Source organism: Anas acuta, chromosome Z, assembly GCF_963932015.1.
Source record: "Anas acuta chromosome Z, bAnaAcu1.1, whole genome shotgun sequence".
NCBI lineage: Eukaryota > Metazoa > Chordata > Aves > Anseriformes > Anatidae > Anas > Anas acuta.
The window spans coordinates 58,802,847-58,830,613 of NC_089017.1; the positions used below are offsets into that span (position 1 = coordinate 58,802,847).

General features: G+C 37.5%; 1 long non-coding RNA gene across 1 annotated transcript in view; it reads right to left on the reverse strand.

Annotated features, from left to right (window-relative positions):
* The window catches only part of LOC137848517 (uncharacterized), a 73,050-nt gene that overhangs the window by 12,548 nt on the left and 32,735 nt on the right, over nucleotides 1-27,767 (reverse strand). Inside the window, exon 3 of the long non-coding RNA XR_011091405.1 lies at nucleotides 13,152-13,300. This is a non-coding gene — a long non-coding RNA (uncharacterized lncRNA). The remainder of the gene's footprint in view (nucleotides 1-13,151; nucleotides 13,301-27,767) is intronic.

The following is a 27,767-nucleotide window of genomic DNA, read 5'->3' on the forward strand; positions in this document are numbered from 1 at the left end:
TAGCTACTCTGATGAAGGAACAAATAAATGCCCGATAAACTCCTGGGACACTGTTAGAGCTTGCTTGGGAGCCTTTCTTGAAGAATTCCCACTGAGCAAAAGAATAGTCCCTCTGAGTCAGTAAGAGACGTATAAGTGGCTGAGGCTGTATTATCTGCCCCTATAGCAAAGAAAGGTGCTCTGGAAGGAATTGGTTCCAGCTATAATCAGATTACACAGCTAGATACAACTGTATGTATGCACACAGTGTGCATGTACAAAAGGTACAGCAAGGAAAGAAAGAAAGAAAAAAAGAAAAATATTTAGCACATTTATTAGGTCATAACCAAAATTAGCATTCAACTTCATATGCTTATACTTCTAAATAATTAAAAGCAATAGAAATCTAGGCTGTGGTTTCCAGTGTTCCTGTCAAACAATGATCACCATTTGATCTTCTAGTTGTTTGCAATATGCTCATGTTAACACTACTGCTGTTCAATGTATCTTAATTCTTCAATTTACTTTCTCTACCTGCCCCTCACCACACCCATACACTCTCTGCTCCTACCACACTGCAATGCTTATTTGGTAAATTTTCAAAGTATCCTTCAGGAAGAAGATTAAAAGATTGTTGGCTGTATCTAGCCCGGCAGAATGCAGGCAGATATATAAAGTCTTTCCAGTTGGCAGGGTTTTTTTGCTTACATCTTTTGGGATTAAATACTCAGAGGACTAATTCTTATTGTTCAAGATCTCCCCCAGACTCTATGCACAACAGTGCTTCTGTATATATTGTGATTTCTTTGTTACTCCTTGACATATGGCTCTAGGTAATAAAATAATGGCTGTCCCAACTTGTTATCTGTTACTGCTGTTTCAGGATGACTTTCAGGTTGTCCTTTTTTGCTTCAGCCCTACTGACGGCATGGTATGAATAAATGAACAGTTCTGATAGGCAAGACAATAGATTTGTATGAACTGAAGATCACTGTTAAAACTAAGGGTAGACTCGGGAGAGCTTGGGAAACTGAATATTGAAAAAAAGGGCATTTAAAGAAGACACCAACCCTGTGAGTGAAAAGAACCTTTAATTAAAATTCTGTTGTGAACTAAGAATTGTGTATATGAATGAGCAATAAATGTAAAAAAAAAAAAAAAAAAAAAAAAAAAAGTAAGTAATCATCTGGGGTAATCTTTTACAAAATTAGAGTGCCAAATCCAGGTATAGCATGAAGTTATAAACTATAACTGTACATGCATAATTACATAGAAAACAACTTATAAATAAACAACTACACCCAATTTATCATTGCTAGAACTATTACTTTAGTAGCCAAGATTTTGAGTAACTATTGAATGTTCATTTTGCCTAGGTCACTAAACCTTATGCCATCTGATTGAGATTTGTACTTTCTTCTAACTCATGGCAATAGCAGCCATATCTAACTTGGTAAGGGGTGAGGCTCCTTTGAAGCAGATATGTACAAAAATTAGGTGGTTGGGGGACAAAAAGAGAACTGTAAAAGGCAAACAGCATTCTATAGCCAGGTCAAGAGGGTTGCCTCCAGTCTGGTCCAATGTGTTTAATGTCCATTAGCAATACGAGTGTATTAAATGCCTATACTATACACCTATGTTATAATCCATCACTTCAACGCTGCTTCACTATGTGAGCCATAGCCTGGTAAGTGACAACTATCAGAAGGTTTGCTTTGAAAGAGTGAATCTGCAATCAAATAAAATGGTAATATAAGTGCACTTGTTACTTACCATTATGATTTGAATTGACATTAAGGAGAATATCTGCATGGGAAATATTTTCTGCAAAACATTTATTGTTTATTTAAGCTTATTTTATTTTAAAGGTTACGGAAATTAAATTGTTCTATTGCTCCCAACAGGTATTTCAATAGTATTAACAATTAAATTTGATAAGGTAAGACTTATAGGGAGATCCTGATAGATTAGAGCATTGTGTGGTTACCAACCATATGAAATTTAACAAGAGCAAGTGCCTGACTGTATCTGTGCTGGTGCAATACTGGATGTACTTGTAGGCAGGAGGAGAAGAGAATGGAATGCAGCCCTGCAGAGAGGTATCCATGGCTTTCTGCTGTTGTTAAACTTAATGTGAGTCAACAATGTGCCCTTATAGCCAGAAGGGACATCTGTGTCACGGGGTACATTAAGCACAGTACAGCTAACCAGTCAAAAGAAGTGATTATCCCACTATATTCAGTATTGGTGTGATCTCAAGTACTGTGTGCCGTTTTGGACTCCACAATATAAGGAAAGTATAAAAATATTACAGCAGGAACAACAAAGATGGTTAAAGAACCAGAGGGCAAGGTATATGAGGAGCAGCTGAGGTCCCTTGGTTTGCTCAGCCCAGAGCAGAGCAGGCTGAGCCTCATGGCGGCCTGCAGCTCCCTCATGAGGGAAGCAGAGAGGCAGGCGCTGAGCTCTGCTCTTTGGGGACAGCAACAGGACCTGAGGGAATGGCATGGAGCTGGGACAGGGGAGGGTCAGGCTGGGGGTTAGGGAAAGGTTCTGCACCCAGAGGGTGGTTGAGCACTGGAACAGGATCCCCAGGGCGGTGGTCATGGCACAAAGCTGCCAGAGTTTAAGTAGCATTTCAACAATGTTTTTAGATATATGGTTTAACTCTTAGGTTGCCCTGAGTAGAGTCAGCAGTTGGGATAGACAATCCTCGTGGCTTCCTTCCAACTCAGCATATTCTATGATTCTAAGTGTGGGCTATCCCCTACAATTTTGGCTCCGTATTCCACTTCCTTCCAACCTCTCCAAACAAGCCATTAATTTCTATTTGAGTTAGAATAAATAATTTTATTTTATTTTATTTTATTTTTAAATGCTTGACAGGTAATGTTGGAAGTGTGAAAATGAGGAATTGGGATATTTGGTCTTCTTAGGTAACAGTTCCAAGTGCAAAAATGATACAAAATAACTCAAATCAACTAATTAAGCTAGGCAATTTTAACAGCCTGAATAGCTGCATGAAAAATTACTTTTTGGAACTGTATTGCAATGAGCTTTATCTCATGTGATTTTTTCACCACTGCAGTAGCACAGGCAAGGAAAGCTGTATGTTTATCACAAGATTTAAAACCACACCAAACCAAACCAGACAAATAAAAAAACGCTGAGAAGAAAAAGACTGCTGTTTCTTAATTCATAGAATCATAGAAACACAAAGTTGGAAAGGATCTACAAGATTATCTAGTCCAACCTTCCTCCTATCACCAATACTACCCACTCAGTTACTAAATCATAACTTGTAACACCTTGTCCAGGCGCTTCTTGAAGACTGCAAGGGATGGTGACTCCACCACCTCCCTGGGCAGGCCGTTCTAGTGGCTGACCACTCTTTGAGAGAAAAAGCTTTTCCTGATTTCTAATCTAAATCTCCTCAGGTGCAACTTGTGGCCATTTTCTTGAGTCCTATCATCAGTTATCTCAGAAAAGAGTCCAACCCCCTCCTCGTCACAACCTCCACTCATTAAGTTGTAGCATGCAATGAGGTCTCCCCTGAGCCTCCTCTTCTCCAGCCTAAACAATCCCAGCTCCCTCAGTTTCTCTTCATAAGACTTGTGCTCTGGACCCTTCACCAGTTTTGTTGACCATCTCTGGAGGTTCCAGGGCCTCAATGTCCCTTTTGTAGTGAGGGGCCCAAAACTGAACACAGTACTCGGGGTGTAGCCTCACCAGAGCAGAGTACAGGGGGACGATCACCTCCCTGCTCCTGCTGGCTACGCTATTTTTAATACAGGCTAGGATGCCATTGGCCTTCTTAGCCACCTGGGCACATTGCCGGCTCATGTTCAGCTGAGCATCGATCAACACTCCCAGGTCCCTTTCCTCTTTATAGTCTTCTATCCACTTCGCCCCAAGCCTACAACGCTGCATGGGGTTGTTGTGACCAAAGTGCAGGACCCGTCACTTAGCTTTGTTGAAACTCATCCCATTTGCCTCAGCCCAGCAGTCCAGCCTATCCAAAACCCTCTGAAGGGCCACCCAACCCTCAGGCAGATCCACACTGTCTCCCAGCTTGGCGTCATCGGCAAATTTACTCAACCAATCCCCTCATACAGGTCATCAGTAAAGATATTAAACAAGATAGGCCCCAGTAACGACCCCTGGGAGACATCACTTGCAATGGGACGCCAGCTGGGCTTAACTCCATTAACCACAACCCATGGAGCACGGCCCTCCAAACAGTTCTTTACCCAGAGAAGAGTATACCTGGCTAGGCCACGGGCAGCTATTTTCCCCAGGACAATTAATCTGGGGAAAACAAACAAACAAACAAAAAAAAAACTAATAATCCCAAAATAATCCCAAGAATACCCCTCCAGTTACAATAATGAAACAGTACTTACACAGTACTCTCTGAGCATTATAAAACTCAAAATGCTGTGCGTGTATATGTCTGTTTAAGGAACTTACAGTTTGCACAGGGCCACTATCTTTCCTTACATGTACTGTTCAGGCAAAATTGTTTGATAGAATATTTCAGAATCATGTTGGGTACTCTTTCGTCTTAGTTTTCATTTTTAGCTCTGCTCTTCGTTTTCTAATAGTTCACAGAGTAAAAGAAAAGTGCAGGAGAGTTCATGTCTGTTGAAAAGGAATCACTACAATTGGCAGGCAGCAGCATATTGATGTGGATGCACTCCTTATAGATGGAATAAATGTATGCTTGTGAGCAAAAGACTTTTTACAGTTTATATTTAGGTAATAAGATAGATAAAAGATAGAGTATCTCCTCATGAGAGGATTTTTGGAAAGAAAGGGAAGGGAAGGGAAGGGAAGGGAAGGGAAGGGAAGGGAAGGGAAGGGAAGGGAAGGGAAGGGAAGGGAAGGGAAGGGAAGGGAAGGGAAGGGAAGCGAAGCGAAGCGAAGCGAAGCGAAGCGAAGCGAAGCAACCAATTCTCTCCATTTCTGACTGCTGGGAAACTTTACTTCCATTTCAAGGACAACAACAAGTTTAATGGCATGAGTTCAATGTTGCTTACTAATTAACTTAATTAATTTACATAAAATCCAGGCTCAGAAGGGGTGTATGCAGTCTAAAATGTCTGAGCATATTCAGAACATCAAAGCATAGTTTGCAATACGCACCTGTGCCTTTGAAGAGATTGATCCAGTCAGCTAAGCATGTTTTATGGGCTAGAATTTTCCCTATCTTTGGGGTTCTAATGCAAAGAAGTTTGTCTGCAGTTTTCCACACTCAGCTTTCCAAAACTCCAGGAAACTGTTTCTTCCCAGTTCTTTTGTTTGCTCAGGCTAAGAGGCATCTTGTTGATGTACATGCAGGATACATGCAGCTGAATTGTTAGTGCCCACTAGAGCTCCTTATGTTGTGTTGGTATTATATGCAGCTGTCTTAGGCTGGTTACAGCCAATTACATATCCAACCAAAACTTGTGACCTTCTATGTAATGTTTTGCTATAGAAGACTGACAAAAAAAAAATCATCTGATTGATAAATCATATGAAGCACATGTCAATATTTGAGTTCTTTGAAGGAAGACCAGATATCCACTGTGGTTTTTTTTTTTTTTTTTTTTTTTTATTTTATTTTATTTTATTTTTTTTTTTTTTTTTTCCTGCTTTAAATAGTGTTGATCATGAAGTATTAAATCAATTGCATTAGACCAAGATGAACTTGGCCAACTTTCTTGAGTGTAATCCAGACTCAGTTTTGCTTTTGGAACAGTTACATGTCCTGAAATTTGTCAGCTTCTCCTATCAGCAGTGTGAAATGTGATAAATTGCTTTTCTCTTTATTGATATAGAAACTTTGTTGGGCTGGAAAGTCACTCTCATGAGCAATGTGAGAAAATTTGAGGGTTATCTGTGCAGACCAATGATTCTGTGAGAAGAACTGGTAAAGCTTTGCAGTGCTAATCAAAAGGTTTGGCTTTTGATGAAAGTTGTGTGAATGTCCTGTGTAACATCTCTCCCTGAACTCTCAGAACATATTCATGAAAAGACAAAGCCAAATCTATATTGCAGAAATATTACAGTTTAAGAAGAAGCAAGGTAAAACATTTTACTCTGAAACAGGTCTTTGTATTGAGGAGGGATGATAGAAGCAGAAATAAACAAGATATATTGCAGCTATCTCTTAAGCTGAAAAACAAACAAAACAGAACAAACAAACAAACAAACAAAACGCCACCACCACACAGCACATTATTCACTTTAGGATACTTGGGTTAAATTTTTAAAAATAAAAATAAATAAATACCAAAATGGCTAATAATAATAACAAAAGAAAATCTATAGCTGCCCCAAACAACAGCAGTTGAAAAAGTAGTTAGTTTTGAAATGAATTTTAATATGCTGTCTAGATATTTCCCATATACATGCATATAATATTAGAATTAAATTTAGTTTCATACTGCATTTGGCATGCAAGTACAGAAGACAGGGACTCTTTTAGCTGCATAAATATAGATCACGTGCTGGAGAAACAACTGTGAAAAGGCATAGCCTTTTTAAACAAGGCCAGAAACAGTAAGCTAACCCTGTGTTTTTAGGCATATGACCTTTGCCTCATTAGGTGTACCTTTAACTGTGATAAACATCCATTTAAATGAATATCATTTCCTTACAATTACAGAAGGGTCATACATAATACACTAAGTTCCCCTGGCAGCATATGTGTTAGTCATGCATATTTCATGAGCAGTTTTATTCCCTCAGTCAGCTTCAAGCGATGCTCAAGCTCATGGCTTTGGTGTGTAGGAAATTAAGGTCTTGTCCATAAAAAGATTCCAAGGCAATGATTGTAACTCTGCACGTTATCAAGAAGAGCAACAGAGTGACCTCTTTGTAACATCAGATGGGTACTGGTATCAATTTTCTTTGTAATATACATTAATTCCTCTTATTTGTCAGTTGCTATGGAAAATGCATAATTCCCACACACACGTGGGCTTGAATGTAAAAATAGTGAGTGATGCTCGACACTGGAGTGTAGTTAGGAATGTTGTACTTGTATGAGAAACTGAGCAAGCAAATCAACAAAAAAAAAAAAAAAAAGAAAAAAGAAAAAAAAAGGCAGCTTAAAAAAATAAGTAAAATATGCTACATGCTAAACATTTATAAAGCAGCGAGCAAAAAAATATATTATGACCTAACACGTGATCTGGGTAGGTACAGCACCATCTGTACATTATGATGGCTTGTCCTGATGCAATAGGAGGAGGATATGCATTTCTGGATTGGTAATAAGCATAAAAAATGACCGCAGTAATGAAACACAAAACTCTTTAGAAATTCTTAGTACCAGCAACAGCAATTTCCCCTTTCTCTTTCCAAGAAAATCAATTTTATCAAGCCAGCTGCATCTAGTTGATATTTTTCACCAGGGTAAAGACAGTGTTTGGAGGCACATAAGTCACAGATGTCAGCTCCGACAGTGAACACATTCTGCACTTGTATCAGGACAGTTTGTTCTAAAGTTGAAAGGAAAGGTTATTCTCTAGTAATCTCTAAAACAGTACAGGGCCAGGCAAAATTAAATCTATCAGAAGCCCACTGTCCTATGGCTAATGCTCAGAGATTCACGATGCTGTGTTTGATGCCCTGTGTTTTGGGGACATTTTTGTTCAAGCTATTGCACTGAAGGAAGCATGTTCTCCTTGATGTGTTAAATTAACATTTATGTTGTTAAAATATCAGAGAGGCCACAGAAAAATATTAATATAAAAAGGTTATAATTATCTTTAAAAATGTGGCAGCAATTGAAATGTAAATCCTAGTGAGCTGGGAGAGAGACTTGTTTGCATTGTGCCTCGGGCACCCTGCCTGCCTGCCGCAGCTGCCATTGATCATTTCAAATCAAAGGAAGCTGGAGATGTCTCTGGTGGCTCAACTGGGAAAAAAGCAAGCAGAGAAAGATGCTCTGTTCTGCAGGACTGTTATCAAAAAATGAGCTGGAATGTGTTTCAAATCTTGCTTCTGTTGAATTTGGAGCTCTTCAAAGCTTCGCCACAATAAATAAAGTTTTCAAAACACATAGAATCTAAAAGATACATTTAAAATTCCTCTGAACTAAGCATTTTCTCCTTACTTGTCATTAATAGGAAACAACAGTATGAAACTAATATGCATGTAGTGATTAAATCAGAAGACTATGCAAACATTCAAAACCACCATTTTAAGAAGCGGAGTTTCTTGTTTTAAATTCCAGCAGGTAGAAAATGTTATTTTTCAGAGCAAAGAGCCAAGCAACACAGAAAAAAAGAGAAATACTAATTTTTATTACTATTATTTCCAACTGTAACGTCTTTATACTGTACTGGGCAATCACAAGCAGTGTCCCTTCAGCTGTCTACACTTCAGTAATAGGAGATAAAATGCATCTTCAATAAACCTTGAATATTACTGACTATGTAGACAATTCTTGAGGTCCATTAAATTCTATTTGACATATATTAAAAAGATTTAATCACAGATGCCAGTCAGCTAACCAACCCATTAATCTAGCTGTTTTTCCTATGAAAATTGTATTTAAAAGGTCTTTTTTTCTTTTCAATTTAATTTAGTCATCCATTTAAATTTCATGTATTTATCATGTAAATGTGCCTTATTTGCAAAAGAAAAGCTCAGGACTCAGTGAAATAAATAGTTATTTCATTAAAATGGATACAAAAAACCCTGTGATTAGGGTAATTAATTTGCACACTAAAAGCTATCTTCCTAGTTCAGATCATTAATATTGATGGTGTTCGATTTTGTTCTCAGCGATGTTCCTTGAAATACACTCAGAACTGGCAAGCAAGGATGAAGAAGCAGACGCTCAAACTAGAAATGAGGATTCAGTAAGCACTTGGCTACTTTCCCTCTTCCACCATTCAGAATTAATAACATGCAATCATGAAGCCTGTGTCCCAAAATGAACTGGATTGCTTGGATCACACAGGATTATGTGGTTCATCACAAGTGCATCTTATTTGCATATGCACCTCACTACATTTCTCTGACTTTATTTTTTTTAATTGCAAAATGACATTAAAAGAGATTATGTCTAGGTACCCCACTATATGCACTATTGCCAGATAACAAGGCAGAGTTTGCCAAAACACTCTTTGTCATTAGTTTCTCATCTGCATAATATGCAAATTGTGTTGAACAGTTTCCCGGTTTGAATCCTTTCTACTGCAAGGTTCAGTCAAGACTCATATTTTGTTTCCCCAATGTACAGCAGATGTATTCTACAAAAAACCTTGCAGGAGGATGTCACATCACTGTGGTGCACTATCAATTACAGCTGCATGGGAAGTGCTATGGAAAGCAAGTTCTGGAATAATTTCAGACACGGTAAGCTGTTTGTGCCTACATACTTAGATATGGTAGAGAAGCCAGAATTATGTTTGACTGACTGTACATAAAGTACATGTTGTATACTTCAGTTACACAGACAAATTATATGGACACAGTATATTACAAAGCCACATCTGAAATATTTACTTACCTTTTAGCTTGACTGCACAGTCCACTGTCTGCTCATTATCCCTATATAACATTTATTTGAAAACTCCAAGCATGATAATATTTCAATTTATTTATTTTATTTTAGCAGTAAACTAGCTAGCAAACCCATTTTTTTTCCCTCATTTTTCCTAAATATGGAACTTTTTGTAGCCTCTTATCCACCTCCAAGATCACCTTTACTCATCCTAGGTCAAAGGCAATTTTTTGTGATGACAGCTTAAATATTAACACTTTTCACCTCTGAAGCATTAGAAACATACACTTTAGCCTATTAGAAACAGTATTTGATCACATCTGGTAACCTTAGAAAGTCTCTAGAAAACAGACTTTCTAATTATGACATGGGTTTTACATATATTTTATATAAATATTTATATCCATATGCCACATATATAAAAAATCACACATGATTTAAAATCATTTTAAATTCATTTTACAGTTGTCAATTCATAGCATAATTTAATAATTTTAAAATTTCCTCTTTCTCAGGCACCATATTTAGACTCTTGGTTTAGAAGGCTATTGAAAATCCCTTTTAAAGATTAAAGGTGGTCTTAATGTCTTAAGAGATCCTTCCTTCCTTCCTTCCTTCCTTCCTTCCTTCCTTCCTTCCTTCCTTCCTTCCTTTCTTCCTTCCTTCCTTCCTTCCTTCCTTCCTTCCTTCCTTCCTTCCTTCCTTCCTTCCCTCCCTCCCACCCTCCCTTTTCTGCAATATAAGTGCCATATATAAATATTAGAATATCAATGTGTTTAGAACCATTTAATTGCTCACAGTTTGCAAATCATTCAGGGCTTCACTGTTAATGAGTAACTGTAACTCTGCAGCCAATACGATAAAGTCTTTCATTTATTTCTCTAAGTTTGAGCAACGTATCAAAAAGCAACATGATTTGGTGACCTGCATGTTGCGCTGTGAGCAATCAGAATTTTAAATTCTGAAAACTCAACCCCTTCCAAAAATAAAGTTGCCTCTAAAAGAAATCCATATGCCTTCATGCATAAAACTATGTTACATAAATATAAGTCAACCATATTTCAAAACAATATGATTTCTAAAGTGTCATCATATTTTTTCATTCACTTTACTGCCTATAGCTGAAAAGTGTTTTCAGTTCTACACTGTGTGAATGACTACACATATGTCTCAAGAAAACACTCTGGCTGTTTGGACTTCTTATCATTTCAGAAAGATTCCTAATTACTACTAAGAGTTTGGCATTTGCCAAGCTTGGGTTTTGCCTTACTGTTCATCCTATTTAAATGACACCTTTTAAAAGTGAATTCCCAACTTCTCTCATTAATAAATAAATAAGTATTAACAATAACAATAACAATATTAACAATAATAACAATATTAACAATAATAACAATAATAACAATAATAATAATAATAATAATAAATCTGAACTGAGTAAATACTTCCTAATTCTTTTACTGTGGAATTTGCTGGAGACCACTAAGTTACACACACACATACAAAAAAAAAAAAAAAAAAATTCCTCTGGCATCTTTCTGTATTATACACTGACAAAAGTATTTACATAAAAACATAAAAACATAAAAACATAACCATTATTTAGAGAGACCATATCATAAGATTAATTTCTCTTCACCTCCTGATAGTATCCAAAACACTGTAGGTGTTTGAATGTTCCTGACATTTTCATAGGAATTTATCTTAAAAGTCTGGTTTCTCTCTTAGGTACTTTGATGTCAGTCATAACTCAGGACATCACATTCCATGTGCAGTAACAGAGATGGTTTATGCACCTTTATAGTACAAACTTTACAGAAAAGCAAAACCAGCAAAGCCCATTTTCTGTTTCAGCAAAGCCTATTTAGCAAGGCACATATACTTCAACAGAACATGGCAGAGAGGATTCCTGTGACAAAAAAAAGCCTAAGGAGGGACAGATGCCCATGGGCTCAAAACCCATGTGGAGAAACACTGGGGGAAAAATCTTGAACATCTGAATGCGAAGCCATCATGAATATATTTGTGTAAAACTCTGCAAATGGGATATCTCTGAATTCTGCGGTAACAGAAGGAATTTACAATTGATTTAGTCATTCCATTTTATTCTTCTATATTTTTTTTTACTATTGGTTTATGTAATAGGTATGCTGTTTATTATCTCAGATTATATTTTTCTGAATCACACGAAGTCTCCATTAAAAGTGCAGCTATCATAATGAAAAACAGATTCCCTTTTACTAAGCCCTTCTTTTTTTTTTTCCATTCTTCCATTGCCTGAAAATTCTGACATAAGTCCTAATATTTCTGTATTTTAATGTTACTACTTAAAAATTCGGCTTTATCTGGAACAGCTGTGAGAATTTTTTATAAAAATTCCACTTAAAATACTCAATCAGATAAACTTATAAAGATGTAATTAAAAATATTTTTTTCCATGTTATTCAATTATGAAACTTTAAAATTTCATTATACTTAAGGCATATACAATTTATAACAAGAAAACTAAGTCTAAAAATTTTTTTTTTTGTTTTGTTTGTTAAATACTATATCTGCATACAGATATCCCAGATCTGGAAAAACAATCTCTCACAATAAAAATCTATTTTAAAGTTATTTTTATGCAACACAATGCCTACAACTGGATTTGCTTTCAGCTTTTACAGCCAATTCTTTCCACAAATAAGTGAGTAAAACATAAAAGTATTTCAAAACAATCCCAATACTCCATGGTATTTTTTTTCTAACTTGTTTCATGAACTGCTTCAAGTGGTATCCTCTAGATGCATTGTAATAAGACAGTGCTCATCCATACAGCAAAAGCAGCAGTCAGGTTATAGCAATGTGCTAATTAAAAAGAGGAACACACCACAAATCTACTCGTTACTATTCATGGCAAGTGTACAGCAAATCACTTAGCTGTTTGCTTTTAAAATAAAAGCTTTTGTCTGCCTTGTTTAGAAAGACATCCATGCACTAAAAAGACTTTTACTAAAGCATGACATTGAAAAGACATTGCCCTAAGGTTTGATAGAGCAAAAGGCTGAAACATTTATATTGTTTAATGTTAGACCTTATTTTTTTCCCCTGCTATTCACCTACCACAATGTTTCCTTTAATTCACTCCAAATCAACAGCTAGGGGAACACAGTAAGGAATCTTCCAGGATGCATTTTATTCTGAGAAAATGATAGGAAAAACACCCTTGCTAATTGAAATAAAGAGATCTCCAATGGCTGGTTGTTAAATACTGTTCATCTTTATTAAGGTAGTAGGACAAAAGTATTACAAATAGTCAGGAATATTATTACTCTCTTGGCTTGAACTGTAAATAAGTGATTCATTGAAAATAATACAGCATGTGAAGAATGAGTGAGCTTTGTTCCTACAAATCCACAATACAGTGCTACACATTATTTTAAAAGAAGTAAAAGATAGACAATTGGGTGATGACATACTTTTTTATAAGGCTAGTTACCTGTCTTGTGGAAAGGTTAAAAAAGTGTGCTATATCAAAATACTCCCCAAATCAACACTGAATGGTAAAAATAACAATACAAAAAGATGGTAAGAATATTATTTCTCTATTATTTTCAGATAGGAGAACATCAAACAGATGTTATTATCTTACCGGGATACAAAAACATGAATGAAAGCAAACACCTACCTGGACAGAGATATGACTTTCATAGTTCTCAGAACTGGCTTAAATTCTTGGCATTGTCATCAGAAATAGAAGTTTTACCACCACCATTGATCATAGAAGATTTAGACAATCTTTGCCATGTCTGAACAATCCCATTCCAGCTTTACACACTACAATAAAAAAGATGGTGATCACTGGCAAGTAAAAACAGAGGATAGAAGTCCATGTTCTGTTGTGAGAGGATCTTATGGGTTGTGCAGCATTTTCCTTAACAGAAGTTATTTATCTCCTTGTATGTACAGTCTTCTATGTACAGGCCAGCACAGATTTATAGGGGAGCATTTTTAGCTCCATTCTTTCCATTCATTCTTCATCCTCATCCCCACAAGGGCAGGAGCTGGTATGATTTACATTTTTCTGGGATCCCAATCATGCCATGGAAGAGAGCAATTGAAAAAAGCTAATGTCAAAAGTTTTATACCATGACTTTGGGAGTCATAGAATCTGTCCTGGTCTTTCCGTAGTGGTGTTCAAGAGGATACCTTGTGCTTGTTCAAGGGATAAGCCCCAGAATTCAGCTCTGTTTCTGCCAAGCTGAACAAGGTCTCACTCCTGTTTCATGTCTATTACTGAGAAGCTGGGCTCAGCCCTCTGATTTCTCATTGAGGTTGCACCTGCTTATTCATGTACCTGAACAGAACATCTATTTCAGCTTAATATATTAAATCTATATTTCAGTTGCTATGCAGGATGTAAATACTGTCTTTTGCTTGAAACACAGTGATTAATAGCCATTAGAAAGGCAGAGCACTAGAGAGAAGATGTAGAAATAGGTGAGTGATGGACTTTTTTAGGGTATGGAAATTGTTCTTAGTGAATTTGTCACACTTAAAATGATCAGATAGACTGCTCTGCAGTAACTAAGAGGAAAGCAGAGAAATTAAAGAGCAGAGAATTTAAAAATAGCCATCACTATTGAAAAGAATCATTTAACAATGGATAGAAAAATTCACTTTAATTAAATTCTTTCTTTTTATTCTTGATTCTTGACGAGAAAGTGTATAACTGGTGGAGGAAGAGAACAGGGAGAGCAAGGAACATTTTTAATTCTGTAGGCTGGCAGCTTAACAGCACTTGGCACAGCAGGGGAAAGGTCAGTGGTTGTACCATTAGCGACACAGGACAATGAGCCTTGGCACCAATGGCCCTGCATTATTATGCATGTCTCCTTTCTTTTTGTTTTAGCATCATCACAAGAGGAGAACAAAAGCTCTTAAAACAAAGGACAGATCAATGCGGGGGGGGGGGGGGCTGTAACTGACTGTATGCAGTGGGAAAGAGAAAGAATCTGAAAGATTGAGAAGACAAGGCAGTGCCTTAAGCAATTTACTGCAGTGTTTTTGTTAGAGGAGGTTTGGACAGAGGGAAGATGAAAAGGCAGAAGACAGGGAATTCTATCATTCTAACATTTAGTGCTTTCCACAGAACGTTTAAATAATAAAAGTCATCAAAGAAATGTCCTCCCATAATATTAATGATTCACTTGCTGTACCCAGAACCTGTGTTACACAAAATACCAGGAGGTTCAGAAATCAGCAGCAGTGCTATAGCATACAGTAATAAATATGAACAGAAATAAACATGTTGGCTGGCTGCCTGCTGTCTACATGTCACTGTAAATAAAACAAGATGCCTCTCGCTCACATTTCCAACCATGTCTCTGAACCTACATAAAGGTTTTGCTACTCACAACAGTGAATAGATGTACTACTGAAGTCCCTTCACCCCACAAAAGCACACCTTTGTGTTTTGATGGGAAGGAAGTATTATGATCTCTATTTGAACTAGAAAGGAAATTTAGAACAGGCAGAATTTGTTGAGGATATTGGTGCTATCACAACGTTTGATGAAAGTTTCAGAAACTTCTTACTGAATGAGAGTGCTTCAGCTCAGTTTTTGGAAGTGCAACTAGATATTTTATGTATTCATGATGATTAATAGGAACGGAAGCTAAGTTACTTTTATAGTGCCCTGTCCCTTGAATCATACACATACCTGAACAACCACAAAGCAACCTATTAAATTGGGCATTAATTGGAATTTATGAGGAATTAAATGTATTTCTTCTGTTCTCCACAAACAAAAAGACGAATGGCTTTTAGATCACAGCACATCACAAATATATAATTAGAGTAAAACTGTCAGTGACATGTGATCAATGCTTTGATAGTCTTACAGACTGAGGCAACATGTGCTTCAACATTTTCCAGAAAATACAAGCTGGGAATTTACAATGGTAGAAATACATTTCACTACATCATTTAACAGATCTAACAGAAAGACAACACAATAAATTTCCTTTTTGTGCACTTTTTTTTTTTTTCCATAAATGATGTATAGAATGAAGACTACTTGTAATAAATTGCATTTTTTCCTAACTTGATTTTATAGTGGTTTGAGCCAGTTCATACTCAACGGAAGGGTGGGCAGGCTATATCTGCTTATGAAGAAGTGTAAGAGAATTAAACTTCAAAGAGCTGTGATAGAAAAATTTAAATGTATTTAAGTCACTGCATTTGTACAGGAAATGTATATATGTATATATATATATATAGATATCCATATGAGACACAATTTTCAGAAATCTCTTTTTTTTTTTTTTTTTTTTTTTAGTAATCTATGACTGATTAGAAACTGCTGCAGGGTTAACAGTTATGAGAAACTGCCCAACTAGAATGGCAAAATATGCAGGAAGAATCCTAAATTAAAGCCATTATTTGAAAGCTGGTTGTAGTTTTGCTAGATGTAGAAAAACTGAGGGCATGCAACATCAAATGTTCCTTTCTGTAAATTTTACTCCTGCAATTATTTTATACTCTTCTTCTATTCCAAGTTAATCTACTAGTTTAATAAGGATCATTGACTACAGCATTCACATAGCCCCTCTAAATTTCCCATAAAAAAAAAAAAGAATTATACTGACTGCACAGCAAAATCACAACCCTAAGTTAAGAAACAGATGATGTAAAGGCTACAAGTCTTATTATCACTCCCAACAGGACACTTTACACCAGCATTTTGCTTAAACAGAGCACATGTTTCAGGCGACAGTACATTTGTCATGTCAGAATATTAAATTGTAAAAACAGGGTAAAGCTGTAGAAATGGGATTAATTTTGTGTTGTCATGTTTATTCAGAACACATGCTCCCCTGGCACCCAAAGGAGTAGAAGAGTTAATCTAGAGTGCAACGAGACAGACTCTGCACTGCTGTGAGCTCACTTCTCAATGTGCGTTTGAGACTGACTTCCAGAAAAGGAATAGGCTAGGTTGTACCATCTTATCTGAAAGTAAGAAAACTAGAAAGAAGCAGCAATGAAAAGAAATGGAAGAGTCACTTTTTATTTTTTATTTTATTTTATTTTTGTCCTCCCAGAGACCTGCAGACTGTGGTGAGGAAATATATTTATAGATGTTCCTTGGATTTCCTGGACTTCTAAGATATAGCCATGTGCAATGCATGGCCTTATATTCAGCAATAGTATTCTGTTTTAAAAAACACATAGCACTGCACAGAAATATTATGAGAGGGTACCAATCTAATTTAAAAGTAACTGCACAGAAGCAGCACACCCTGCATCTCATCCTATATACATAAGAAAACTAACAAACAAACAAAACAAAACAAACAAACAAACAAAACCCAAAACAAACCAAAACACGAGGGGAATGGGGGAGGAAACGACTGTATAAGACTAAGCCTTATATATCGTATATATGAGATGAAAAAAGAATACACATAGATAATTACCTGTAAGTGACAGTTGGCAACATTCCAGATTCTTGACAAAAATAAAATAAATAAAATAAAATAAAATAAAATAAAATAAAATAAAATAAAATAAAATAAAATAAAATAAAATAAAATAAAATAAAATAAAATAAAATAAAATAAAATAAAATAAAATAAAATAAATAATATCATATTTCAGAAATTGCCGTACTAAGTATCTGCATACTAAGAGGAAGTAACTAAAACTTTAAAACCACATTTCAGTTCTCCTAGGCCTCTGCTGATGTGGATAAAGCAAAGACTTCTTACATTAGTTAGACAAATTCTGTAGATTTGCAATTTATACCAAGGAGAAATATGTACGTAAAGATTTATTGGAAGAAAGAGATAAAGAGGAGAGAATCCATTGACTGGACAAAGTGGCTCTACAAGTTTTCTCTTCTGTTCACAAGCCTGAGACACATCACAGTTTAATTCTTGCAGGCTCTTCCTGACAGCTCTCCACACGTGTTTAGCTGGATAAGTTTGAATGTCTGTGATGATATGAAGAAGTGTGAAGAAGATACGAAACAATGAAGATAATATAATGGCTTGCAGCATCTGGGGAACTAAATATGCCAAAACAATAAAGTAACAATGGTTCAAAAACCTGTCAGAGAAAACCAATGAAAAATTAATTAAGATTCAGTTGCAGTACAGACAATAAACAGGCAAGGTTTAGTTCTTAGATACTTCTGAAAAATGTATGAGAGGAGTCTTTAAAAATTATCCTGGACAATCTCTTTCCATTTACTTGCCTCAAAGAATCAGCAGTTTTGGAGAACTTCAGGTATTTGTACACAAGTGTGAGATTTTACAGCTCAGTGGCACTTCCCGTAGAATGCAGTCATGGTCACCCTGAAACAAACATTATCTCATGACCCAAGCGTGCACATTTTTCCTAATATTATATTCCTTCTTGGCCACTCCTGTTCGTCTTTATTTGCTTGTGTTATCCAGAGTGGAATGTTACAGGGTTCCTAACCTATACATACACCATATAAATGGCCACTGAAAGTGGAAAGAGAAGTTCAAGAAATCGTACCAGGAAAATGTGCTAGAATAAAAGTCGAGATGGGCTGAGATTTCTGAAACTGCATGTGACTGACTTAGATTTTGAAAACTGTACACAAAATTACATATTTTCACAGAATCACAGAATCATCTAGGTTGGAAGAGACCTCCAAGATCACTTAGTCCAACTTCTGACCTAGCACTAACACGTCCGCCACTAAACCATATCACTAATCTATGCAACTTTTAAAGTCTCCAGGGATGGTGACTCAACCACTTCCCTGGGCAGCCTATTCCAATGTCTAACAACCCTTTCGGTAAAGAAGTTCTTCCTAATATCCAACCTAAACCTCCCCTGGTGCAACTTTAGTCTATTCCCCCTTGTCCTGTCACCAGGCACATGGGAGAATAGACCAACCCTCACCTTGCTACAGCCTCCTTTAAGGTACCTATATAGTGTGATAAGGTCGATCTTGAGCCTTCTCTTTTCCAGGATGAACATTCACAGCTCCCTTAGCCACTCCTCATAAGACTTATTCTTCAGACCCCTCTCCAGCTTTGTTGCCCTTCTCTGGACTTGTTTGAGCACCTCCATGTCCTTCTTGTAGTGAGGGACCCTTGTAGTTGCCCTGCTAGTGTCACTTGATGACACTCAAGATAATCTGCTTCATGAGCTTCCCTGGCACTTAGGTCAAACTAACAGGCCTATAGTTCCCTGGGTCTACCCTCCGACCCTTCTTGTAGGTGGGTGTCACGTTTGCTAGCCACCAGTTGACTGGGACCTCCCCTGATAGCCAGGACTGCTGATAAATGATGGAAAGTGGCTTGGCCAGCTCTTCCGCCAGTTCTCACAGTACCCTTGGTTGGATCCCTTCAGCCCCATTGACTTGAGTACATCCAAGTGCTGTAGCAGGTCACCAATCATTTCTTTGTGGATTGTGAGGGCCACATTCTGCTCCCCATCCCCTTCCACCATCTCAGGGTACTGGGTATCTAGAGAACAACTGGTCTTGCTGCTAAAGACTGAGGCAAAGAAAGCATTAAGCACCTCAGCCTTTTCCTCATCTCTTGTCACTAAGTTACCCCTGTATCCAGTAAAGGATGGAGATTCTCCTTAGTCCTCCTTTTGTGTTAATGGATTTATAAAAACATTTTCTGTTGTCTTTAACAGCAGTAGCCAGATTGAGCTCCAGATGAGCTTTGGCCTTTCTAATTTTGTCCTACACATCCTTACAAAATCCTTATAATCTTTCTGAGTGGCCAATTCTCTTCTCCAAGGATCAAAAACCCTCTTTTTTTTCCTAAAGCTCTAGCCACAACTCTCTGTTCAGCCAGGCCAGTCTTCCATGTTGGTTCGTCTTTGAGCACATGGGGACAGACCTTTATTTCCCTCTTGAAGAGTGCCCAGCCTTCCTGGACTCCTCTGCCCTTCAGAACTGCCTCCCAAGGAACTCTGCCAACCAGTGTCCTGAACAGCTCAAAGCTGGCCCTCTGGAAGTCCAAGACAGCAGTTGTACTTGCGCCCCTCCTGACTTCTCCAAGAAAAAAGAACTCTACCATTTCACAGTCACTCTGCCCAAGACAGCTCCTGACCACCACATCTCCCACCAGTCCTTCTCTGTTTGTGAACAGAAGGTTCAGCGGGGCACCTTCTCCGGTAGGCTCACTAGCCAGCTGCATCAGGGAACTATTTTCCACTCTCCAGAAACCTCCTAGACTGCTTCTTCTGAGCTGTGTTGTATTTCCAGGATATGTCTGGGAAGCTGAAGTCCCCCATGAGGACAAGAGCCGACAATTTCACAACTTCTGCAGCTGCCTGTAGAATTCCTCATCTGTCTCCTTATCATGGTTTGGCGGTCTGTAATAGACCCCCACCACAATGCCTGCCTTGTTGGCCTTCCCATTGATCCTAACCCATAGGGATTCAACCTTATCATTCCCAGTCTCAGCCACAACATCAAAACATTCTCTAATACAGAAAGTCACACCACCACTCCTTCCATCCTGCCTGTCCCTTCTGAAGAACCTATAGCCAGTCATTGCAGCACTCCAGTCATGAGAGTGGTCCCACCACATTTCCATGATAGCAACCAAGTCATAGCCTGCCTGCTGCACAATGGCTTCCAGCTCTTCCTGTTTGTTACCCATGCTGTGTTCATTAGTGTAGATGCACTTCAGTTGGGACATTGCCTGCTACCCTGGCACTGACACTGTTCCCCTGGCACACCTCTAACAAGCCTTATTCCCTCCCCATCCCCATTCCCCTTCCTACCTCTCGGTGAGCCCTGCCAGCTCCTGTGCTAGTGTCTGTTTTCCCCTTTGGGACCAGTGGGACCCATCTGCAGTTAGCAGTTTGGGTGCTGAGTAATGCGCTCCATGGTCAAAAAAATTGACAAAAAAAAACAAACAAAAAAACAAAAAACACCCACAAATTTCAGTGTTGGCACCAGCCTCTGAGCCATCTGTTTATCAGGTGGGCTTTCTGAGTCCTCTCTGTACCCTTCCCTGCCACTGTACGGATGGAGGGAAGCATGACCTGTGCTTCTGCTCCATCTGCTAATCATCCCAGTCCCTTAAAGCCCTGAAGTGAAAATAGACTTGAAATAACAGGTATTACTGCTATGAACATAATTTATTTGCTTTGATTAAATAAGTCTCATGAGGTAAGGAGATACCTATCCTCAACAATTTCTTTTTAAAGAACAATTTGGCAACTTGCTTAGGAATGGACAAAAAAAAAAAAAAAAAAAAAAAAAAAAAAAAAAAAAAGCATTAGCAAAATACTAAAAATGTCTAAAATCATGTGGTTAGAAAAAAAAAATAAATATATATATATATATGTATAAAAAAAGTACAAGAAAAAATGCTGCACTAGGGACTTATCATAAACTAGAATCTGCAGACAACTTAAACTGCTACCAACCATATAAAATTAAAGTTTAGCAAACAGGAATGACATGATCGCATCTATAAGCTTCAGTACTGGCTGACAACTATGTCCTCTAAGCAGCTGGTATACCAACTATTTCCCTTTACTGTGTTGAAACTTTTTACAGGTCCTTTACCTTGCTATTATATGAGTCAGTGAAGTTAGAAGAATGTCTACACATTGTATGGAGTTTGATAATGAATTAATAAAGCTGTAAATACATGTTAATATTCTTAATTTTGTCAAGCCTCTCAGTGGTTAACCTGCAGTTCCAAATAATCACAATCTGCAAGGCAAGCGAGAAAAAAATGCTTATTTAGGTGATTTTTTTTTTTCCCTATGTTTTTAAATACTATAGAAATCTGCAAACCACACTTATGTAAACTACATGATGGAAAAGAAATTAGGAACACAGGAGAATCATGTATTCTGTCTTGTCCACCAAATTCAATAAGGGTGTGAGTGTATGAGATATCTGGCCCAATACCAATAAACCAGTTAAACTGTATTTGCTCAAAAATTCATTAGTTTTGTTGAATTTTCTTTCCTCAGATTATATCAACATAAATAATATAAGCAGATCCATATTTATAGTGATCTGATAATATTATTCTCATAAAAGTTTCATTTTTCATAGGCAAGAAATGCCTTTTATGGATGTACATAAGGAATGTGTTGATGATGTTTATTTCTTCTTGTGTTTGTGCGGTCTATTCATTCACTCTGTATGTCTTAGTATATCCCTGATTATTGTATGTAATTAAATTGCTAAAAGTGTTATTGGAATTTTATTTTTAGAGAGAAAAACTCTGCTAACTACATAGAGAGCTGTGTTTAACTTGATGAGAACCCAAAAGGATCTTCTTGCATTTGACCTTCATAATATGACTAAATTAATATAGCTAAGATTAATGAGCCAATTATTTTTGACAAGATAGTAAGCGCATAAGATTGTTTGCCTCACATTTCTTTTTACTTGACTGACAAATGGCTAGCTCTTCTACCAGACTGGTCTTCACACCCATAATCTGTTCCCAAGGAATTAATATCTTGAGATTTTCGCCAAAATTCTGAGAATATAATTTTATGTTGTAAAACTCTTCCTGACAGAACTGGCTCCAAGTGCCTGTTTTCACAGAAATGTATCTAGGAAAGTGATTTTATTTAGCCAAAGCAAAATCCAGGCCTCTGAGAAGTTCTCTAGGACCATATAAAACCAGCTAGTCCTGCACAGGAGTACTCATGGGACACATGGCAACACAACCCATGATCTGCACAGCCTTCCTCCAGCCTGCACACAGAAAGAGGTGCTCACATATACAAGGCTGCTTCACCTGCAACATGTCAGTACTCCGGATCCCCCACTAGGGTAGGGGAAGAGGCAGCAGATCAACCTGCAGGTAATCCCTTCCATCACAGGCTCACCACCAGCTGCTGTGCTCAGCCTCTTTCTCGGCAAAATACTTTATCCCAAATGCTTCCTCATGTAATTTCCTGTAAAACCCTACCAGTGCTAGCTTTCTGCAAGGGAGCATTAGCTTCAGCAAATTGTAACACAGGAGCTGAATAACAGAGAACATCCTGTGGGGAGGTGAAAATGTCCAGGAAAATGTGGTGCTGGATCCACCTTTCCACAGTAACTGAGGACTACAAACAGGAGAAGAAAGGGGCACTCTCTTGCCTTTTTTATTGCAAATAAATTTTTTTATTACAAATAAAAAAGGCAAAATATTGCCTTTTTTTCTCCACAAAAGAAACTTTTTTTATAGCTTTTTTGTGTGGGACTTGGAGGTGGGATGGGTATGAAACTAGACTGTTGGATGGATGCAATCTATCTTCATTCAACATCATCAATGCCATAAAAAAAAAACAGTTTTAGCTGAATAGTGTGCCCATAGTCTTGTCACTAAAAAAGTCTCATACTGAGGTGGGGACAGGTAAAAACCTTTGTACTGTACATCAGGAGGGGGTTCAAAGCTTTAGTCATTAGAGTTTGTTAAACATGTTGACATTCCTGCATGGAAGATACTCTCAAACCATATAATAAGGGAAAACAACAGTTTATGAAAGTACAATTAGTCTAGGCATGGTTTCATGAAATGCCAAGGAGCTTAGTAAAAGGACAGCAAATGTCACAAAATGATGATGAATGTCATGATGACATTTTCTCAGGCTAGAATTATTTGCCTTTCCCCCCTCTATTCTGCATAACATAGCAGGTATTTAAGGAATAATTGGAAGGAAAAAAAAAAAAGTGAAAATCTGTCCAGACCTACAAGTAACACCTTGCATTTGATATGCTCCATGAACAAGAAAATGAAAGTCACATAGTGTTCTGCATAAGAACCTCATAAATTATTAACCTGCAGTCTCTAAATCTCTAAATAGAAGTCGCTTGTCAGTTGTGGACAATTCCAGTCCATTTTTGTATGGCTTGCATTTTTTTTTCTCAAGTAGGAGCATACGCATCCAAGCAAACCTGTCAGCAAATTTTCTCAGCAGCTAAACAACTGCAGGCAGAACTTCTTATCCTTGAAATGTGTTCATTTTTCTGCCTCTTACAGTTAGAGAAACAAAAATGCTCAATTACTCTATACACAACATGTGATTCTAACATTTCAGAGCATGATAAAGCAAGCTAAAGAATCATGCAATCCAGTTGGTTTATCAAGAACTGGGATTGTGATTCAGAGTCAAATCTCTGGGGAAAAGAAAAAAAGAAGAAAAAAAAAAAAAAAAGAGAAAGAATGAAAGGACAAAATACAAATACAAGATGAAGAAAAACACCATTTCACTTAATTCTTTTTAACACACACAGAAAATATGTAACTAACAGTTATTTGTCTTTACAAAAACACAAGTTTCAAACACCTCATCAGTCAGGACTAAGAATGTTTATAATTCCAAATTATATACACAGAAAAACCTTTCTGTGCCCTGAAAAATCCTTTTTGTTCCAGACTAATCACTTTTTACTTTATGTGCAGAAGTAAAATACTTTGTCAAATTCTCTGCAGAAATCCTTTTAGCTATCTCAAAAGGTGCATTCGGTACAGATCTATTTGGTTTCTCTTATATGAGTAAAAATTTACTTTGTCAAATTATATTCTTCAAAACAGTCTTTCAGCTGACTTAAATATCCATTTTGTGCAAAACAATGACCATGCATCAGCTTGGTGTGATTGCACAGCAGTTATTTAGCCTGGCAAATGGCAGCAAAATGTCAGCTGAAATGAAAGACACACAGCCCTGGGCTTATCAGGGAAAGTGCAGATGATTCATGTAACATCGTAAATAAATAACACAGACTTTGTGTTAAGGTAGGTTTAAGAGTAGAGGTTCTCTTTTCTTCCAACAGCTCATTTCAAAGCACCCGTAATAGAAGCTTTATTTGGTGATAGTGACATGCAGCAAGATAAGGTATCCTGTCTTTAATGCTCATATTTCAAGGTCACCAAGTGTTACATTCTAAGTGAACAAGCAGAAAACTCAATCAGATAGGGCCCACATTAATGGATCATCAAAATATTGATAGTAGGTTCCTTTCTGTGCCTGCAGGGAATGTTTAACACAGTTGGCAATTATGCAGGGCAGGAGAGAGAGAGGAATAGAGAGATGTGTCAATCATGATTTGTCAGTATTTATTGCAAAAGTTATGGAAAACTATTTGGCAATGGGGCTTGAACCCAGGATTTTTAGATTAGTAGAAGCTTTTACTGACTGATTACAGACATCAGGTCCATCAGTTTACAGTGTGTAGACAACAAATGAGATACTTTCTTGTCCTGCCAGTGACATGAGACAGACAACATCCATTTCTGTTGTTAAGGGTACCCATATTTTTTGCCTAAAAGGTATAAACTCCAGATCCATTTGTTCTTTTTTCTTCCAAACATGGTACTAAGCCTCAGGTTTTAATCCTAAGCATATGTTGGTTGCTCAAATGTGCAAACTGGTCAAAAAAGAAAGCAGAGATGAAATACAGAGAAAAATAAAAACACATGTTGGTAAAAATCATGTGAAAAACACTGGAAGAAACAGACATTATAGTATCCTGAGGATACTATTATTTCCCAAATTCAACGTTATTCTAAAAGTATATTAATCCTTGACGTATCTACCAGTTCCCAGTGATAAAATAATCAGATCTTCTGCTACAGGACAGCTCCCACTACATGTTATTTAGGGTGTGATATGTTAATATTGACTAGAACTTTAGCAGTAGTTACACTAGGTTGGGATAAAGAAAAGAATACAAATACTGGTTTATTACTCTTCATTTCAGTTAATTCCAGCATGTATTAAAATCTTGAAGTCTCTGTAGGTTCAGAAGAAACATTTGATCATCAGGTGTTTAATTTTTCCCCCATTTCCCACAGTCTGACGAGAACCTTTATACAATATCCTTTAGACAGCTAGTTTGGAGAGCTGGATTCTTGCCACCTTCAAGGTTTCTAAACAGAAAACCAGAAAGCTGCCTCCAGGTAGTAATATCCTCTTAGGCTTCCAGAAATATCTCAGCTATGTAAGACCAAAAGACTTTCTTTAGGACACAAAAGAGTATGGTAAATCATCATCTTTTGTTCATTGTTCTGAAAGGCTTGAATCTATTTAAATTTAAACCAGCAAAAAAAGTTTAACTATGTAAAATATCTAAAATCCACAGTTGATTTTCTGCAAGACTGCCTGCCTTAAGTGAACTTTTCCTTCCTTCATTCCTAAAATCATAATTTCCATCAGCAATAAAACATCTATCAAAAATCAATTACCTGTTTCAGTTAGGATAATGTCACAAATTGACTTTTCATTCAGTATTGTTTGTCTAATGATAATCTCTTTTCTATAATGATAGTGGTTAAAGCACTAGGATATTAAATTCCAAAGTTTATTATTAATCTTCTCTATTCTTATGGTAGGATCTTACAAAGACTGCATTACATATGAGTCTGTTTCCAACTTACCAGTTGCCAAATGCCTTGCATCAGAAAGTAAAATTTTCCCTAAAAAATCTGTATCCCTAAAAATCTATATTGAATGACTATCTTGAAATGATGTCTATTTTAAGATCTAGAATCATAGACTCTATTGAGAATTTCGTGCAAGTATTAAATATTCACTTGGATAGAGTTAGAAACTTGCAGATGATCAGCAGAGCTTTATTGTCTGACATGAAAGCTGCTTGCCTGATGTTAGAAACAAATTCCAGCAGATTGGAGGCACTGAAGAAAATCATGGATGTTTAATAATAAAACTACAGCTGAAACAAGAATGTTGTGTTTTCATTTTTAATCTCAGAACAAAAACAAAAATGAAATGGTCATGACTGCTGGGGATAGGATTATCAGAAGACAAATCTTGAAGTCTGTAATAATATCCTTACTTGGGGAAAAAAACTAAGTGAGTGCAAACAAGAGTAAATTGACAGCATAGACATCTGGAAAAGGGGAATGTTAAGAAAAGAACTGTAAGCACAGCTGGAGTGAAAGGAAAATCAGTCCTGAAAGAAAGATCTTATCATAAGCACTGTAGAAAGATAAGGGAAGCATATAAGGTAGGAATGGAAAAGCCATATTAAAGCAGTTACACTGTACTCTTAAAAGTGGAAAACAAAAGTGACATAACATGGAAAGCCTGTGATCTGAAACTATCTCAGCAGGATCTTAGTACCTTTCACCAACTTCACTCAAAGCTATTGACATACCGCAGAACTAGAATCAAACTCAGGAACCACAAGCAGTACAGTGTACATTTAAGTAAGAGTTACTATAATCACATGGCTGCAGTTTCAGGTCAGAGCTATATTTGGTAAAGGAAAATGCAGAAAAACACTTTGTAGAAGAGGTTTGAAAGGTGATTGAAAGGTCTTTGAAATTTTCCTTTGTATCTCTCCAGAGGGAACTGGCAGATATGATTGCCAAGCTGCTTTCCATCATCTATCAGTGGTCATGGTCATTTGGAGAGGACCCAGATGACTGGAGACTTGCTAAAGTGATGACCATCTATAAGAAGGGTCATAAAAAGGACCCAGGGAGTGACAGGCCTGTTAGCCTGACCTGGGTGCCAGGAAAGGTGATGGAACAGGTCATCCTAAATATAAACATGCAGTATACGCAGGACCACCACGGGATCACGCTCAGTCAGCATGGGTTCATGAAAGGCAAGCCCTGCCTGACCAACCTCATCTCCTTTCATGACCAGGTGACCCACCTGGTGGATGAGGGAAGGACTGTTGGCATAGTCTACCTAGATTTCAGCAAGGCCTTTGACACGCTCTCCCATAGTATTCTCTGGAGAAGCTGGCAGCCCATGTCTTGGAAAGCTACATTCTGGGCTGGGGTAAAAACTATCTGGATGGGTAGGCCCAGAGAGTAGTGGTGAACGGAGTGAAATCTAGCTGGTGACCAGTCACCTGTGATGTTCTCCAGGGGTCGGTGTTGCGGCCCATCCTCTTTAATATCTTTATTGATGACTTGGATGAGGAAATTGAGTGCACACTCAGTAAGTTTGCAGATGACACCAAGTCATCGATCTGCCAGAGGGTAGGAAGGCCTGCAGAGAAACCTGGGCAGGATGGGTTGATGGGCTGTGGCCAATGGGATGAGATTCAATATGGCTAAGTGCCAGGTCCTGTTCTTTGGCCAAAACAACCCCATGCAATGGTACAGGATTGGATGAGAGTGGCTGGAAAGCTGTGCAGAAGAAAAGGATCTGAGGGTGCTGGTTGATGCTTGCCTGAACAGGAGCTGTCAGGGTGCCCAGGTGGCCTAGAAAGCCAACAGCATCCTGGCTTGTATTGGGAATAGTGTAGTCAGCAGGACCAGGAAGGTGATCATCCTCCTGTACTCTGCTCTGGTGAGGCCCC